This window comes from Bos grunniens, chromosome 23 (genome assembly GCF_055505025.1).
Source record: "Bos grunniens cultivar Pamir isolate PY7600 chromosome 23, Bosgru_T2T1.0, whole genome shotgun sequence".
Taxonomy (NCBI): domain Eukaryota; kingdom Metazoa; phylum Chordata; class Mammalia; order Artiodactyla; family Bovidae; genus Bos; species Bos grunniens.
The window spans coordinates 40,434,676-40,450,366 of NC_141187.1; positions in this window are offsets into that span (position 1 = coordinate 40,434,676).

The following is a 15,691-nucleotide window of genomic DNA, read 5'->3' on the forward strand; positions in this document are numbered from 1 at the left end:
CCGGTTCTTTCTTTCTGCACTTTAAAGTCGCTAATGTCTGTAGCAGTATGCAATATCACGCCAGTTTTAATTCAGGTGAAGCTAAAATTAGAGGTAAACTTGCTGGTTAAGTGGTCTCATATCACATATCACATCCAAGCTCAAAGTAGGCACTAAGGGCTGAATTTTTTAAAGGGCTCTCCAGACTTGCATTGACAAAATCCTCATTGGTATGCATGAGCAGCTGTCTGGTTACCCACCCCACCCAAATGCAAGCTGGTGGCTTCCTTATCAAAAGCTGTACAAATCCTGAGCTAAGACTATAATTGTAAATTGATAAACCATGGAAATATTGACAACAAAACTGCAACCAGCATGCTCTTGTTCACTGTGCTAGAATGAGCTAGTCTAATAGACTATCAACCATATACTCAATATTTGAACTTTTCTGTAATGTCTGCTTTTACACAAACTCATCGGTGATAGGCACATTCTCATGCAATCAAGTATGACCGGACGGTGGCCAGGGCATCTCCTCTCATACAGAACTCAGCAGTGTCAGAATAAGGCACATACAACCTCAATCACCAGAGTGTGTGTGTGTTAGTTGCTCAGTCATGTCCGACTCTGTAGCCAGCCAGGCTCCTCTGTCCATGGGATTCTCCAAGCAAGAATACTGGAGTGGATTGTCATTCCCTTCTCCAGAGGATCTTCCCTACCCAGGGATCAAACCCTGGTCTCCTGCATTGCAGGCAGATTCTTTACCGTTTGAGCTACAGGGAAGTCTCTAAATCTCCAGAGGCTGATAGGTAAACCAGTCAGTCTAATAAAATAGATCTATTTTTTCCATCCCATTCACCCACTTCCCATATTAAGATTCTTAAGGAATGATTATATCCTCCCCAAATTTGTATGATGAAGATATAACCTGCAAAGTGAGGGTATCTGGAAGTGGGGTCCTCGGACAGAGATCAAGACTAGAGGAGATCACAGGTGTGGAGCCCTCATCATGCCCAGAAAGATTGCCTGCTCACCCTCTCCCTGCCATGTAAGGACAGCATGAGAAGATGACATCCAGCAGGCCAGGAAGGGAGAAATCGAATTGGCTGGGACCTTGATCTTAGACTCTCCGGCTTCCAGAACTATGTGAAAACAAGTTCCTGTTGTCTAAGTTATCCAGTCCATGGAGCTTTGCTATGGCAACCCAAGCTGACTGAGACAGTCACAGAAATAACTATCTATACAAATACATAAATAAATATTACTCTAATAATTTCTATGACATTGGTGTCATTGCATGGTTCCATGTAACGTTAGATCAGCTCCCCATCTTTAAGTACACTTGTAGTTTAAGTCTTCAGCTAGTAAAAGTTTATCTCTCTGTTTAGCCCATTTGGAAAAGGTATTCCCTTTGGGGGACTGTTTAATAAGTCAAAGGCATAACAGAAACAGTGTTGACCTCATTAACATAAGCTCCCTTCTCCTGTTTATAACTTGGTCATAAACCTTCATAACTGCTCAGTAAGAAAACCGTCTGGATGATAATAGTACTCAGAGGGGGTGTCGTTTGCAGATCAGTGAAGCCAGGCCACATGTCCCTACAACAAAGTGCTACTCTCAGTGAAAACAAAATTACTATAAAAATTATTAAGACATCAAGACCGCTATATAGAAAAGTACATAAACATACAGAATATAAAGGAAAGACTATTTTTTCACACAGCTGATCTCAAGCAGGTATACTCACATTCCCTTGATTCTAAAATGCAGTCACTTGCAAGGCGCATTTTAGATTTGAATTATCTTTTTAAATGTATGATACGCACACACACAGAGATGTACACGTTGTACACACTGATAGTGATACCTGTCCTGATAATCAGTGTTATGTGAAAACTTCCTCATAAAACTGAGTAAATGAGGTATGTTTACTGTGCAACTCTTTTTCTCTCTGTGCATATGTGTATATGTTGGTGTGTGTTGCAGAAACACGAAGAGGAGAAAAACCTTCAATCTGTGACCTTGCTCTTATGATCTCTGAAGTGTTGGTAAGGTAAGATGTATATACCCAGCTGCTCTGGGAATATGATTAGACAAAAAATTGAAGGTTACAGGGAGTGGGAGAAATGAATCAAAGGAGTAGTCTAGATATCTCCTTAGCAAAAAACAGTAACTTTAATTTAATTTCAAAAATATATTGAATGCACTGTCTAAAGCACCATTTATCTTTTTGTATTGGTTAAATGCCTGCATTCAGTATTCTATGGAACCTGAGCAATGTCCTAAAGTGAAAGCTGACTTATTCAGTGAGTACACATGTCCAAGTTAGATTCCAGAATTAATTGAAATTATAAAGTGTGGAAAATACTGCAAAAAAAAAAAATATATATATATATATAGTACTTTAGAAGTGAACAAGGATCACCTTCACACAGTAATCAATAGCAGACTCACCAAGGGTGAATCAACCAGACTCATAGCCCCTTTCCCTCACCCCTGAAATAGTCTCTCTAATTGTAGAAATTGTCGTGAAAGTGACAGGGTTAGTCACTCAGTCGTGTCTGACTCTGCAATCCCATGGACTATAGCCCACCAGCCTCCTCTGTCCATGGGATCCGCCAGGCAAGAATATCAGAGTGGGTAGCCAGTCCCTTCCCAACCCAGGAATGGAACCCGGAGTTCCTGCAATGTAAGGAGATTCTTTTCCATCTGAGCTACCAAAGAAGCCCTGTAGAAATTGTACATCTAATCCATGTAGTAGATCTTATTTCCAGCTAACGGGAATAGCAGCTCTGAGAGGAGCAAGTTAAACCAGGAAGAAGTTTGAGAAATCTAGACGGTGGGCTTTTCTATAAGATAACCTGCTAGGTCTGCCCAATAGGAACATGGCACGGGGGAAAGGGGACGGCGGTGGGCACATCAGTTCCCGGCGGGAAACTGTTAAGAGGCAGCAACCAAAGCTAGTGTGTGGACCTTAACTGGACCCCACTTTGAACACACCAACACCAAAAGGCATTTAAAGGCTAATGGAGGACATTTAAATATGGATGGGATATCAGTTAATAGTAAAGGCTTATCTGTTCTGTTCAGTTGCTCAGTCATGTCCAACTCTTTTTGAACCCATGGACTGCAGCACGCCAGGCTTCCCTGTCCATCACCATCTCCCGGAGCTTACTCAAACTCATGTCCATTGAGTCAGTGATACCATGGATGATAATATAAGTTTAAGTAGGTGGTTAAATAGGAAAATGTCTTTATTTGGGGGAGGGGGAGTTCCTTCTAAAGTATTTAGTGATGAAATATCACAGTCTATCATTTATTTTAGATATTTCAGCAGAAATGTATAAAGCAAACACAGTGAAAAGTTGTTGTTCTTTAGCCGCTAACTTGTGTCCGACTCTAAATAATGTCACTGCGCTTCAGACAGTACATGAGAACTGAGACAGGATGCCTACCTGGTCAACAGGTGATCCAGCAGCCAGGGGCAGCGGAGGTACCCTGGGTGGGAGCAACAGTGTCCTCCATCAACTGGGAGGCATTGGGGACAGTTGATAACTGCAGCCACAGACAGAAGAGGTGTCTCAGCAGAGGCCAGTAACGGCGCAGGGAGCTGGGAGCATCTACATGGCACATACATCCTCCTCATTACCTTGGAACTTCTCATTCCCTGTCCACACACTGTTCTGGAAGAAAAGAGAGTATTTGAAAATGGAAAATGCCCTGACTGGGATTTTAAACTGACTTAGCAATTGGAGTTGGGTTTTGTAGAAATACAACTAGTTTTCTGTACACTTGAGTGTTGCCTGTGAGTGTCATTTTCACTAGCAGCCACGTAGAGCACAGCACCTAGTGCCCTGGCTCAGATTCACAGAGGCAGGCTTTCTCAGCTCCTCGATGGAGAACTCAAAACTGCTAATAAAGAGCTGAATTCTTTCACCTTTTCTTCAGCTTGATGTTCACTGGGTAAACTTTCCCTTGATCCAGCTTCCCTGACTTTGGGGATTATGTGAAATTGTCAGTGCCTGCCATTTTAATGTGTTTTAGCACAGCAGGCTCATGAAATGTGGCAGCTGGAAGCAGGTGTGAGATGGGAGCTGGGGAGGTCAGCTTCTAAGAGAAACCAAGCTTTTCCCAGTGAGGGCTTTAAAGGCAAATGTTCATCACCACTTCCAGACTAGAACAAAATTTTGACCCTAGTACTCAGAGAAAGAGATTAGGGTCAAAGACAATCACAAACACAAATGCTGTTAAAGAATGAACACCCCCTCCCCACGCGCCCAACCCCGTTGTTTGCAACAATGGGGTGAGGGAAAGGAGCTTGATATTAGGGAAAAGCTCAGAGATAAATAATACAGGTAAGGAGTGTAATAGGGCTTTCCTGGTAGCTTAGCTAGTGAAGAATACACATGCAATGCACGAGACCCTTGTTTGATTCCTGGGTTGGGAAGATCTGGAGAAGGGATAGGCTACCCACTCCAGTATTCTTGAGCTTCCCTAGTGGCTTAGATGGTAAAGAATCCACCTGCAATGTAGGACACCTGGGTTCAATCCCTGAGTTGGGAACATCTCCTGGAGGAGGGCATGGAAACCCACTCCAGTATTCTTGCCTGGAGAAACCCCAGGGACAGAGGAGCCTGGCAGGCTGCAGTCCATGGGTTCTCAAAGAGTCAGACATGACTGAGCGACTAAGCACAGCACAAGGAGAGTAATACAGGCTTCCAAGGTAGCTCAGTGGTAAGGAATCTACCTGTCAAACAAGAGACATGGGTTCAATCCCTGGGTCAGGAAGATCCCCTGGAGTGGGAAATGGCAACTCACTCCAGTAAATCCCATGAACAGAGGAGCCTGGTGGCTACAGCCCATGAGGTCGCAAAGAGTCAGACATGATTTAACCAACAATCAACAACAAGGAGTGCAGTAGGATTCAATCATACATAGAACCAAGAATGTGACCACACAGCGCTTAACTCAACCTGGATTGAGAGGAAAGAGAGGCAGGGTATTCTACATGGTTCTAAACATTATAAGTCTTTTTTAAGGGGCTTGAGGGAAGACAAAATTTTAGTTCACTGACATCAAAAATTTTGCTTTGAGTTTCTACATCTGATAATACACATCCCTAGACTTTTCCTTAAGTACTTACAGGGGTGTATGCCTCTGTATATGTGTGTGGGAGTCTGCTTAGGGGTGTGGGGGTGTGTGTGAGTGTATCTGTGATTTAAGCAGAGATATAATAGCCTACATATCTCCAGTGGCTAAAAGATATTTTAGAAATTATTGCTAATCCAAACAATATTCTCTACAAATTCCTATAGCAGATTATCAGAACGTGGGTGTGAGATTAATAAGCAGAAATAGATAATAAGATTTTGCTAACATCTGGTATTGACCACCTACACAAACTGATTTTTAAAGAAATGGCATTAAGAATTTTTTTCAAAATGTGAATTCAGTTTTCAGAATAAATCATCATGGTATCATAGTAAAGTCAAGCTAATATCTGATCTGACATTGTAGTTGAACCAGGTAACTTGTCCCCACATCACGCACCCTTGTTTTGGTTAAGATCTTTTTTCTCTCACATCAGTTTGTGTTTCATTGACTAGTGGGTTCTGATCTCTTCTGTTCCTGAGTTACTTTTCACTCAAGCCTGGACTCAAAGTCCTGAAGTATTTCTGAGGACCTCACTCCTAGGTATGGAGTGTAGAGGCACCATTTCTGATCACAGTGGGTCAGAATCCCACTGCAGCCAAGTCAGCAAAATTTAGCAAGCAACATTTAGCGATCTTTTGCAACATGAATGGTATCCCATAGATTTTTACCAATCCTAACCACCAAATCGACTTCTCAGTTTGTCTTTGTGCTCCACAAAGCTTCAGAGTCTAGACTCTCAAATTAACATCCTTCAGCAACACCTCCACTATCAAGAAGTTTCAGTTTTATAATAATTGCCCACAAAATTGATGAGGTTTAATGATTCATTCATTCATTCATTGGTTCTTTACTAAAAAATAAAACAAACAACAAGAACAAACAATTGTCTTGAACACCTCTTATGGGTTGGGAACAGTGATAGGCCCAGAGACATAAGCCTAATTCAGAAGCAAACTTGACATTTGTCTACACAGTAGGATTTAGAAACAACATCTGCCCCCAAAACATCTCAAAAAAAAAAAAAAAAAATCTGCTAGTGTGCCTAATCCAGGTATTTAGATCCAAGTGAACACTGATTGTCTACAGAGACATCAGTTAGATTTTTCATCAGCAAAAATAGAGATAGAAAGTAACACAATAAGTGAAACTGTGAAAATAAAAATCTGAAGTATCATTCACTCCTGAAGCATCAAAGACTTAGAGAATTTATCATCCACAGTCAAACCTGTCTGAAAGAATTATTAAAGGATCTACTACCTCATCAAGAAGAAATGTAAAGAATAAAAAGTGTCAAAAGGTACAAACTTCCAGTTATAAAATAAATCAATCATGGGGATGTGATGCAGGGCATGGTGACTACAGTTAATAATACTGTGTCACATACTTAAAAGTTGCTAAGAGACTGGTTCCAAATAGGAAAAGGAGTACGACAAGGCTATATATTGTCACCCTGCTTATTTAACTTATATGCAGAGTACATCATGAGAAATGCTGGGCTGGAAGAAGCACAAGCTGGAATCAAGATTGCCGGGAGAAATGTCAACAACCTCAGATATGCAGATGACACCACCCTTATGGCAGAAAGTGAAGAGGAACTCAAAAGCCTCTTGATGAAGGTGAAAGACGAGAGTGAAAAATTTGGCTTAAAGCTCAACATTCAGAAAACGAAGATCATGGCATCTGGTCCCATCACTTCATGGGAAATAGATGGGGAAACAGTGGAAACAGTGTCAGACTTTATCTTTTTGGGCTTCAAAATCACTGCAGATGGTGACTGCAGCCATGAAATTAAAAGATGCTTACTCCTTGGAAGAAAAGTTATGACCAACCCAGATAGCATATTGAAAAGCAGAGACATTACTTTGCCAACAAAGGTTCGTCTAGTCAAGGCTATGGTTTTTCATTGTGGTCATGTATGGATGTGAGAGTTGGACTGTGAAGAAGGCTGAGCACCAAAGAATTGATGCCTTTGAACTGCGGTGTTGGAGAAGAGTCTTGAGAGTCCCTTGGACTGCAAGGAGATCCAACCAGTCCATTCTGAAGGAGATCAGCCCTGGGGTTTCTTTGGAAGGAATGATGCTAAAGCTGAAACTCCAGTACTTTGGCCACCTCATGCGAAGAGTTGACTCATTGAAAGAGACCCTGATGCTGGGAGGGATTGGGGGCAGGAGGAGAAGGGGATGACGGAGGATGAGATGGCTGGATGGCATCACTAACTCGATGGAATCTCAGTGAAATCTGGAAGTTGGTTATGGACAGGGAGGCCTGGCGTGCTGCGATTCATGGGGTTGCAAAGAGTCGGACACGACTGAGCAACTGAACTGAACTGAACGGAACTGAAGAGAGTGGATCTTAATAGTTCTCATCATGAGAAAAAAAAATTGTCACTACGAATGATGGTGAATTTTGCATTTGTCACTTTATGACATTCAACATTTAACACCAAAAAATTCAAAAATATGTATTAACTTAAAATTAATGATGATAAACCTTTTTTATTATTTTTAAAGAAAATGACATAGTTTTTACAAAAAATAATCATATTTTCCAAAGAAAAGAATTGTGAGAAGAGGGGCAATGTTTCACATTTTTGCAAATATCTTTGATGTCTGGCTTACTACTCTTGCTAAAGTATTTGAAAAATATGTGACTTCAAAAGACATACACTGATACTGAAAAAAAGGAGACATTTTCATAGCTCTTTTCACATGATTGTGGATATTATTTTTTTAAGCTATATCAAAACTCAATAAGTAGAAGTTTTTGAAGTTTAGTTACAATATGGAAACTTAAATTCTCTAAGTAAACATTGTTACTCTATTACATTAAAATCAATTGGTCTATCTTGTACATCAAGTGGTCCTCTTACTACACGTAATTCTGTGACATTATACATTGATACTTTTTAGAAAATATTGGTTTACTGAGTTACACTCATCTTCCAAACATTAACATATTTCACTATACAATACCAAAACATCACCTTTGTGTCATCATTGAGATTATCAGAAAAATCTTTAAGAATGGGGAAGTTTTCAAGCCCAAAATTTTAGTCACTCAGTCGTGTCCCTCCCTTGGTGACCGCATAGACTGCAGCCCGCCAGGCTTCTCTGTCCCTGGGATTCTCCAGGCAAGAATACTGGAGTGGGCTGTCGTTCCTTTCTGCAGGTTTCAAGCCCAAGTTAAGACACATATTTTCAAAAATATATTTTACTTTAAAATTTCCAATTGTATCCTTGGCAATAAATATGGTAGTTTGTTTTCTTGAAATGAGATTTTTAAGGAAATGTCTGTAAAGTACACAAATCTTAACAACCATAGTTTCGGCATCAGAGGCTCTGTCAAGGAAAAATGGTATTCTGTGCAAAAAAATAGTTCAGCACACAACTCAACCTCGCGATAGCCCTCATACTTCATCGTAAAGCAAAAATATTTTATGTATACTTCTTATTTTGTTACACAAAATAGTAAAAAGCTGTTTGCTCAAAGGTCAGGTTTAATAAAATTAATAAATTGTATGGCTTTTTAAAAGAGAAATGGCTTTTTAAAAAATTTAAACTGGAAAGACCAGAGTAACCATTCTTCAGTTTGATGCCACTGCCTTGATCATTAATATACTAGAAGTTTACACACCATCACTGCAAATATCAATACCATGTAAAAGGCAAATAACATCCTAGTTACTGTGAAAATAGTTTGGGTCTTGCAGACCAGCGTTCTATGGACCAGTCTTTCAGGAGCACTCTCGTTAAAAATAAGAGTTTACTGACAAAGAATAGGATTTTATAAAAATTTTCTGAATGAATAGAGAAGCTATAAATGTGGGATGCTTTAAGTGCTTTAAAAATGACCCACAAAATTTGCCAGAATAAGTGATACTTTCTCACCTGTGAGCGTGTCCTAGGACCTGTTCAAGAGAAACTCAGATTAGGCCAGTGAAATGAGAATGAAAGAAAGATGTGAGGACCCAAGGGGTCTTATACAAAACTGGAACATTGAAGGGAAAAAAGAAAGAAAGAAAGCAACAGAATCCAGGTGAATTTGAAATCAGAAGAACTGAAGAAACAGCCTTCTCTAGAAAGGCCTTTTATATTGTCTAAAGACAGTGTGTTAATAGTCACAGGTCAGAGTTTGTGTATATCCTAGGGGCGTTATTTAGTTAACATTCAATGTATTCTAATTAGGATACATACTATGGAGTGTTTAGTTAGCATCTGAAAGAATAATCAAGAATCTACACTCCAGAGAGCCAACAGTATCAACTCTCTTGAAGGTTTCACCATTGCTGAAGGGTTTTATAATTAGCATAAGAAATGGTTTTCCGCTGCTGAAATGAATTCAAGATTGGCAAAACATCATATATCTATATACATGTATTATATACCTTCCGCATTTGCTAGATGGAGCGTAGGCTTCCCTGGTAGTGCAGTCAGCAAAGAATCTGCCTGCGATGCAGGATAATCTGCTTCGATTCCTGGGTCTGGAAGATCCCTTGGAGAAGGGATAGACTACCCACTCCAGTATATTCCTGGGCTTCCCTGGTGGCTCAGATGGTAAAGAATCCACTTGCAATGCGGGAGACACGGGTTGGGAAGATCCCCCGGAGGAGGGCATGACAACCCACTCCAGTATTCTTGCCTGGAGAATCCCCATGGACAGAGGAGCCTGGCGGGCTACAGTCCATGGGGTTGCAGAGTCAGACATGACTGAGCGACTAAGCACAGCACAGCACAGCACACACAGAGTGTAAAAATCCGAGTACAACAGCAAGCTACAACCTTCAGAATGGGTTCCCTGGCCCTAGAACACATGGGTTCTGTGTTTAGGCTCAAAATGATTCTATCACCTAATTACTTACCTGAATTGTGAAGTTAGAATATTTTCCTATCTGCCTCAAATGAACGTTTTCTGAAGGTTGGGAGAATGTCTTAAAAAGAAAGAGAGCCGAGACTTAATATTGAGTTTTAAAAATATTTTGGCACTCTTAAAAATTTATTTCTCACTGGTCTGACAATAAGAGCTTGTATGTGTGACAGAATTCAGCCCCAAGACTTGCTTTCTGAAACATACCAGCCAGTAGGGAGGTTTTCAAGAATGAGATCCCAAATCTTCATTTATCTCAAACTAAAACATTTCCACTGGATAAAGGGCTTCCCTGTTGGCTCAGAGGGTATAAAATCCACTTGCAATGTGGAAGACATGGGTTCGATCCCTGGGTTGGGAAGATCCCCTGGAGGAGGGCATGGCAGCCCACTCCAGTATTCTTGGCTGGAGAATCCCCAAAGACAGAGAAGCCTGGTGGGCTACAGTCCATTGGGGTCACAAAGAGTCAGACATGACTAAAACATCTCAGACTAAAACATTTCCACTGGTGAAAAATATAAAATAAAAATAATAACAAGAAAATTTCCAAAAGTTGTAAAAGACCCAAAACATTTTTAACTGGAGGCATAAAAGTACCTATGCAGCACAGGATGAATCTTGCTCAAAGATAGGTTTGGCTTTTGTGTTGGCTTCTAAGAAGTAATCTCTAAGTCTTTTGAATGTCCTGCCTGATAAGAGTGTCTGTTTACAAACTTGGGACATGCCAGATAGTCTATGCTGAAAAAGAGATTTGCAGTATCAGTTCAACCTTTGAAGGAGCTGGAATCTAAGGTCAGATACCCTGGTGGTCAAGCATGTGTACACGACTGAGCCCCAGTAACACTCTGAACCCCGAGGGTCAGGTGAGCTCCCCTGGTTGTCAATACTCTGTGTGTATTGTCACACGTTGTTACTGAGACAAGTAAACACTGTCCACATAGTGTCGCTGAGAGAGAGAAACAGAACTCCTTGCTTGCATCTTCCCCAGGCCCTGTCCTACGCCCTTCTGCCCTTGGCTGACTGTATTCTGAATTCTATTGCTGTAATAAACCACAGTCCTGAATGAGTTCTGTGAGTCCTTCCAGTGTCAACTACAAATTGGCACTTGCCATTGGCACTTGCCATCTACCTCCACAAGAATTAAATCATGTGCTGTGGCAGCTGCTGACTTTCAACACCTCCTTGAAAGACTCTCAGGGTGGAGGGCAGAAATGAGGCACTCTGTGCTCTGAGAAAAACTGGCAGAACAGGTCTTCAGATAGTTAGATGTCTTTGGGAGCTGATTTTATGAACCCAATTCTTCAGTTCAGTTCAGTTCAGTCGCTCAGTGGTGTCCGACTCTGCGACCCAATGAACCGCAGCACGCCAGGCCTCCCTGTCCGTCACCAACTCCTGGAGTCCACCCAAACCCATGTCCATTGAGTCAGTGATGCCATCCAACTGTTTCATCCTCTGTTGTCCCCTTCTCCTCCTGCCCTCAATCTTTCCCAGCATCAGGGTCCTTTCAAATGAGTCAGCTCTTCACATGAGGCAGACAAAGTATTGGAGTTTCAGCTTTAACATCAGTCCTTCCAATGAACACCCAGGACTGATCTCCTTTAAGATGGACTAGCTGGATCTCCTTGTAGTCCAAGGGACTCTCAAGAGTCTTCTCCAACACCACAGTTCAAAAGCATCAATTCTTCGGCACTCAGCTTTCTTTATAGTCCAACTCTCACATGCATACACGACCACTGGAAAAACCATAGCCTTGACTAGATGGACCTTTGCTGACAAAGTGATGTCTCTGCTTTTTAATATGCTGTCTAAGAGGGTCATAACTTTCCTTCTAAGAAGTAAGCATCTTTTAATTTCATGGCTGCAATCACCATCTGCAGTGATTTTGGAGCCCCAAAATATAAAGAATAAAATTAAAAATATATATATATATAATTCTTATATCTCTTCATATCCAGAAAAGCAATAAAATCCTTCAGTGGTGATGAGTGCTCCTCATGACTAGCAGAAATCTTTTGCAAAAAGAACCAACCAAACTAACAAAACAAACATGCTGATTGCATGTACTCCCCTTTCCCCAAAATCACATGTATGCTGACTTTCTCTCCTGCCTCTTTGGAGCAGTTTCTCAGAGCTATCTGAGATGCTGTCTCCTAGGCTACAGTCATCATTTTGCCCCAGAGAAAACTTAACTCACAACTCTCACACTGTCCTTTTTTTTTTTTAAGTTGACACTAGTAAACTATTGAATCTGAGCATGGTCTTGATTAATCCTGAATTTGCAACTGATGTCAGACAGGAAGGTCTTGAGGACTTCCAAACTGTGTAGTACCTAAATAAGACATCATTTTATTCCTCCAGAGATGAAAGTGGGAATACAGGTGGCTCAGACTTGGAGTAGAGAAAGAGAAAGTATACTAAACTACCAGATCTTTCCCTAAAAGGGTCTAAAGATTAAAAGAACTGAAAACAGAACAAACAAATTTAAATTTTTAAACCCAAGTTAGGAGCATTGAGTAACATGAAATCCTATGTTCAATTGTTTATAGATGGAATCGTGAATTTCCCTCACATTTTTTGAACCTGAATTATTTTCAGGAGCAAAAATTTAAGGGGTGATCAGACTAGGGAAAGTTGCCAACTGTGAAAGCAAATGGGTTGCAGAGTCCTGATCCTTGGGGACAAGTCCCTCCCTGAACCCTGGGGGACAGCAGTGTGCAGTGAAGTTCAGAGCCAAAGTGGAGGAGGGGAGAGGAACTGCTTTCAGCCTATTTGATGGCTTTGACAGCCGCCTCTACCCCTCATGTCTCAGAGAGCTAAGCTCCCAAGTTCACACTTTCTGTAATGACAAAACAGAATGACAAGTCAGGAAGGAAAGCCAGAGTCCTAAGGGCCTCAGCACAGGTAAGTATGTGTTTCAAAGTGAGATGTGTTTGGAAAACATGATGCTTCTATCATACTGGACGTAAGTTATATAACATCTGAAAGAACAAAGCGTCAATTTATCTCCCCTTCAGGATATTCTGTTTTCCTCTCCACAGCTTATGTGTACTATACACACCAGCTGATGGAGGACAGGTAGGTGGGTTTCAGTAACCTGTTTTCTTGAAAGCTGAGAAGGCAGCCATATGCAGAGCAGCATCTGCTGCAGGCTTCAGCTGCCTGCCACCAGCAATGTCGACTCTGCCTTGTTTACAGGGCAGTCCTCTGAAATGGTTCTCTTTCACAGTAGAACCCACCTCCGTTCCCGCAAATGCAAGGCCGTGACACACTGTGAATACTTCAGACGTCACAACAGACTGTTTTCGAGATCTATACATTCCAGAGCCAAATAAAAGCCATGGGAGAATTACTGGTTTGGCCCATCAGAGTGTCTGTTCTCTGCAATGATATCAGAAGACCCAGAGGCTAGTGTGTACCTATTAATACTTTAAACCCAAGGATAAAGTATTATACTTTATAATGTATAGTCCTTACATCTATCTCATCTTCATCCTTACCCTCCCTGTCAACTCCTTCAACAGGTTTTTTCTAAGCCATGAATAAGTCCATTATGAAAATCCATTTTGCAAAGTTCCAAATTTGCACATCAAAGAAAGTAGGTTTTTCTTTCACTAGAGACATAAGGCTCTGCGATTTATGGATCTGAACACTTTCCCAGAGTAGGTGATTCCCTGTCATTTGACAAGCTGTGAATTTTCTGAGTGCTTTTCACACATTGAGAAAACAGGCTACTAAGATGACACCTAGCCTGATGTGGGAATCACCATGTTCTATGGATCTGTCAAATGACCCTTGATTTTAAGTAGTTTTATTTAGTTTAAAAACAATTCATTTTGCCAAGAACATTTATAGGAAATATATTTTCCATTAAGTAACGTAAGGTTTTCCCAGAGTTCTTGACATCCACTCCTATCCATTTCTCAGTCTCTGTGTACATCTCTCTGTGTGTATGAGACAGATACAAGTCTACAAAGAAAACCAGACATATTTCTCCATTTTGTATCACAGCTGGAGTCTATATTATCCCAGGAATCCAAAATATAATTAGAGGAGATCTAAGTAGGAAAGATTGATATCTATGCATCCTTGCAATATATTCATTCTCATTAAAAAGGGTATTGATCATTGGGGATCAAATTGTGCAGAAGACTGCTGTGGTCTCAGCCCTCATAAAACTTAGCATTTAATGAGGACTATAGAAATCAAATAAGATATTCAACTCCAGTGTGATATTATACTCCATAAGGCCAGTATGTGGCACCTTGGGAATAGACCAGAGTTTAGCAGAGGAAGTAATATCTAAGTTGAAACCTAAAGATTGAGAAAAAGTTAAATAAGAGAAAACTATCCCAAAGAGGAGGATCAAAGGTGAAGGCACATGGGAAATTATAGAAGTAATGGAGACTCTGCTGGGAGGAGCATCAGGAAAAGAAGCAGACAGACCGGCATTGGCGGGATGCTGGGTGCCCTCATAGGCCACAATGAGAATCTGAAATTTTATTCAGACAGCAAGTGAAAAATTACAAATTTTTTCAGAGACTTTAGGATCCAACCTAACACTCTTAACTGGGCTAATATGACGATAGGAAGCGTAGCATCAGGAATCTAAGATCAGCAAGAGGATCCTGAATTTCATAGGTAGGATATCTAACTAGGGACACAGCATCAGAGACTTTCAGAGATGGAAGCTACTGAAAAACAGGGCCACCAGTTCAGATTATGAAGAGTAGAGGACTAGCTTGAAGCTAAGCCAGATTTCCTAACATGTTTCCTTTTATTCCCTGTCCTAGATAACAAGGTCTGGCATGAGGCTCAGTTCCAAAGACTAGAAAGATTTGAGGGATACAGGGTCATGACTCTTCAATATATGTAGATGAAATAACATATTAAAGAACATCTGAAACTCTAAATACATGTACAGCATGTTTCCAGTGTCTCAAATGCCTGATACAATATCAGCAGTAGACAAATAGGAAACCAAGCAATGCATGTATGCTGTCACTCAGTCATGTCTGACTCTGCAACCCCATGGACTGTAGCCTGCCAAGCTCCCTGGGACTTCCCATGCAAGAATACTGGAATGCGTTGCCATTTCCTCCTCCAGAGGATCTTCCCAATCCAAGGATCGAATTCACATCTTCTGCACTAACAGGTGGACTCTATACCACTGGGCCAGCTGGGGAACCCAAACCAAGCAATGTTAATGGCCAGAATGGCCTGACTTCATCAGCTGGCTGAGAATATTCTAGAATATGATGGCAATGTCAGGATCAGCTGAACAACCAGTGTATTTAGAGTGTTTATTAAGTATTTTATTACTCTTCCACCAGGGTATTTTTTAAGAACGTACTATCAGAAGGCACACTCAGAGCTCATGTTGGAGAATTAAAGAAGGCTGAGAAATGTTGCCCCTCATTTCATGAGATTATAATCTAATTGCAAGTTATCTAAATATATAGGATAGGAAAATAAGTGTCTGTGTCTACTCAGTGGGTCCAGTGAGTTTACAATGGGTGAGTTTTGTCAGAAGAGGCTTTATGGAGAATGAGGGGCTAGGACCTAGGAATACAGAGATGAGAAGTTACGGGGTTTAGTGGTGACACTCTTACAGAACTTTAGATATGGAAACACTTCAAAGTCAGCCGTATGTTTAGGTCCTGATTCAAGATGCCCATAGCAACACTGCTATCAGCCT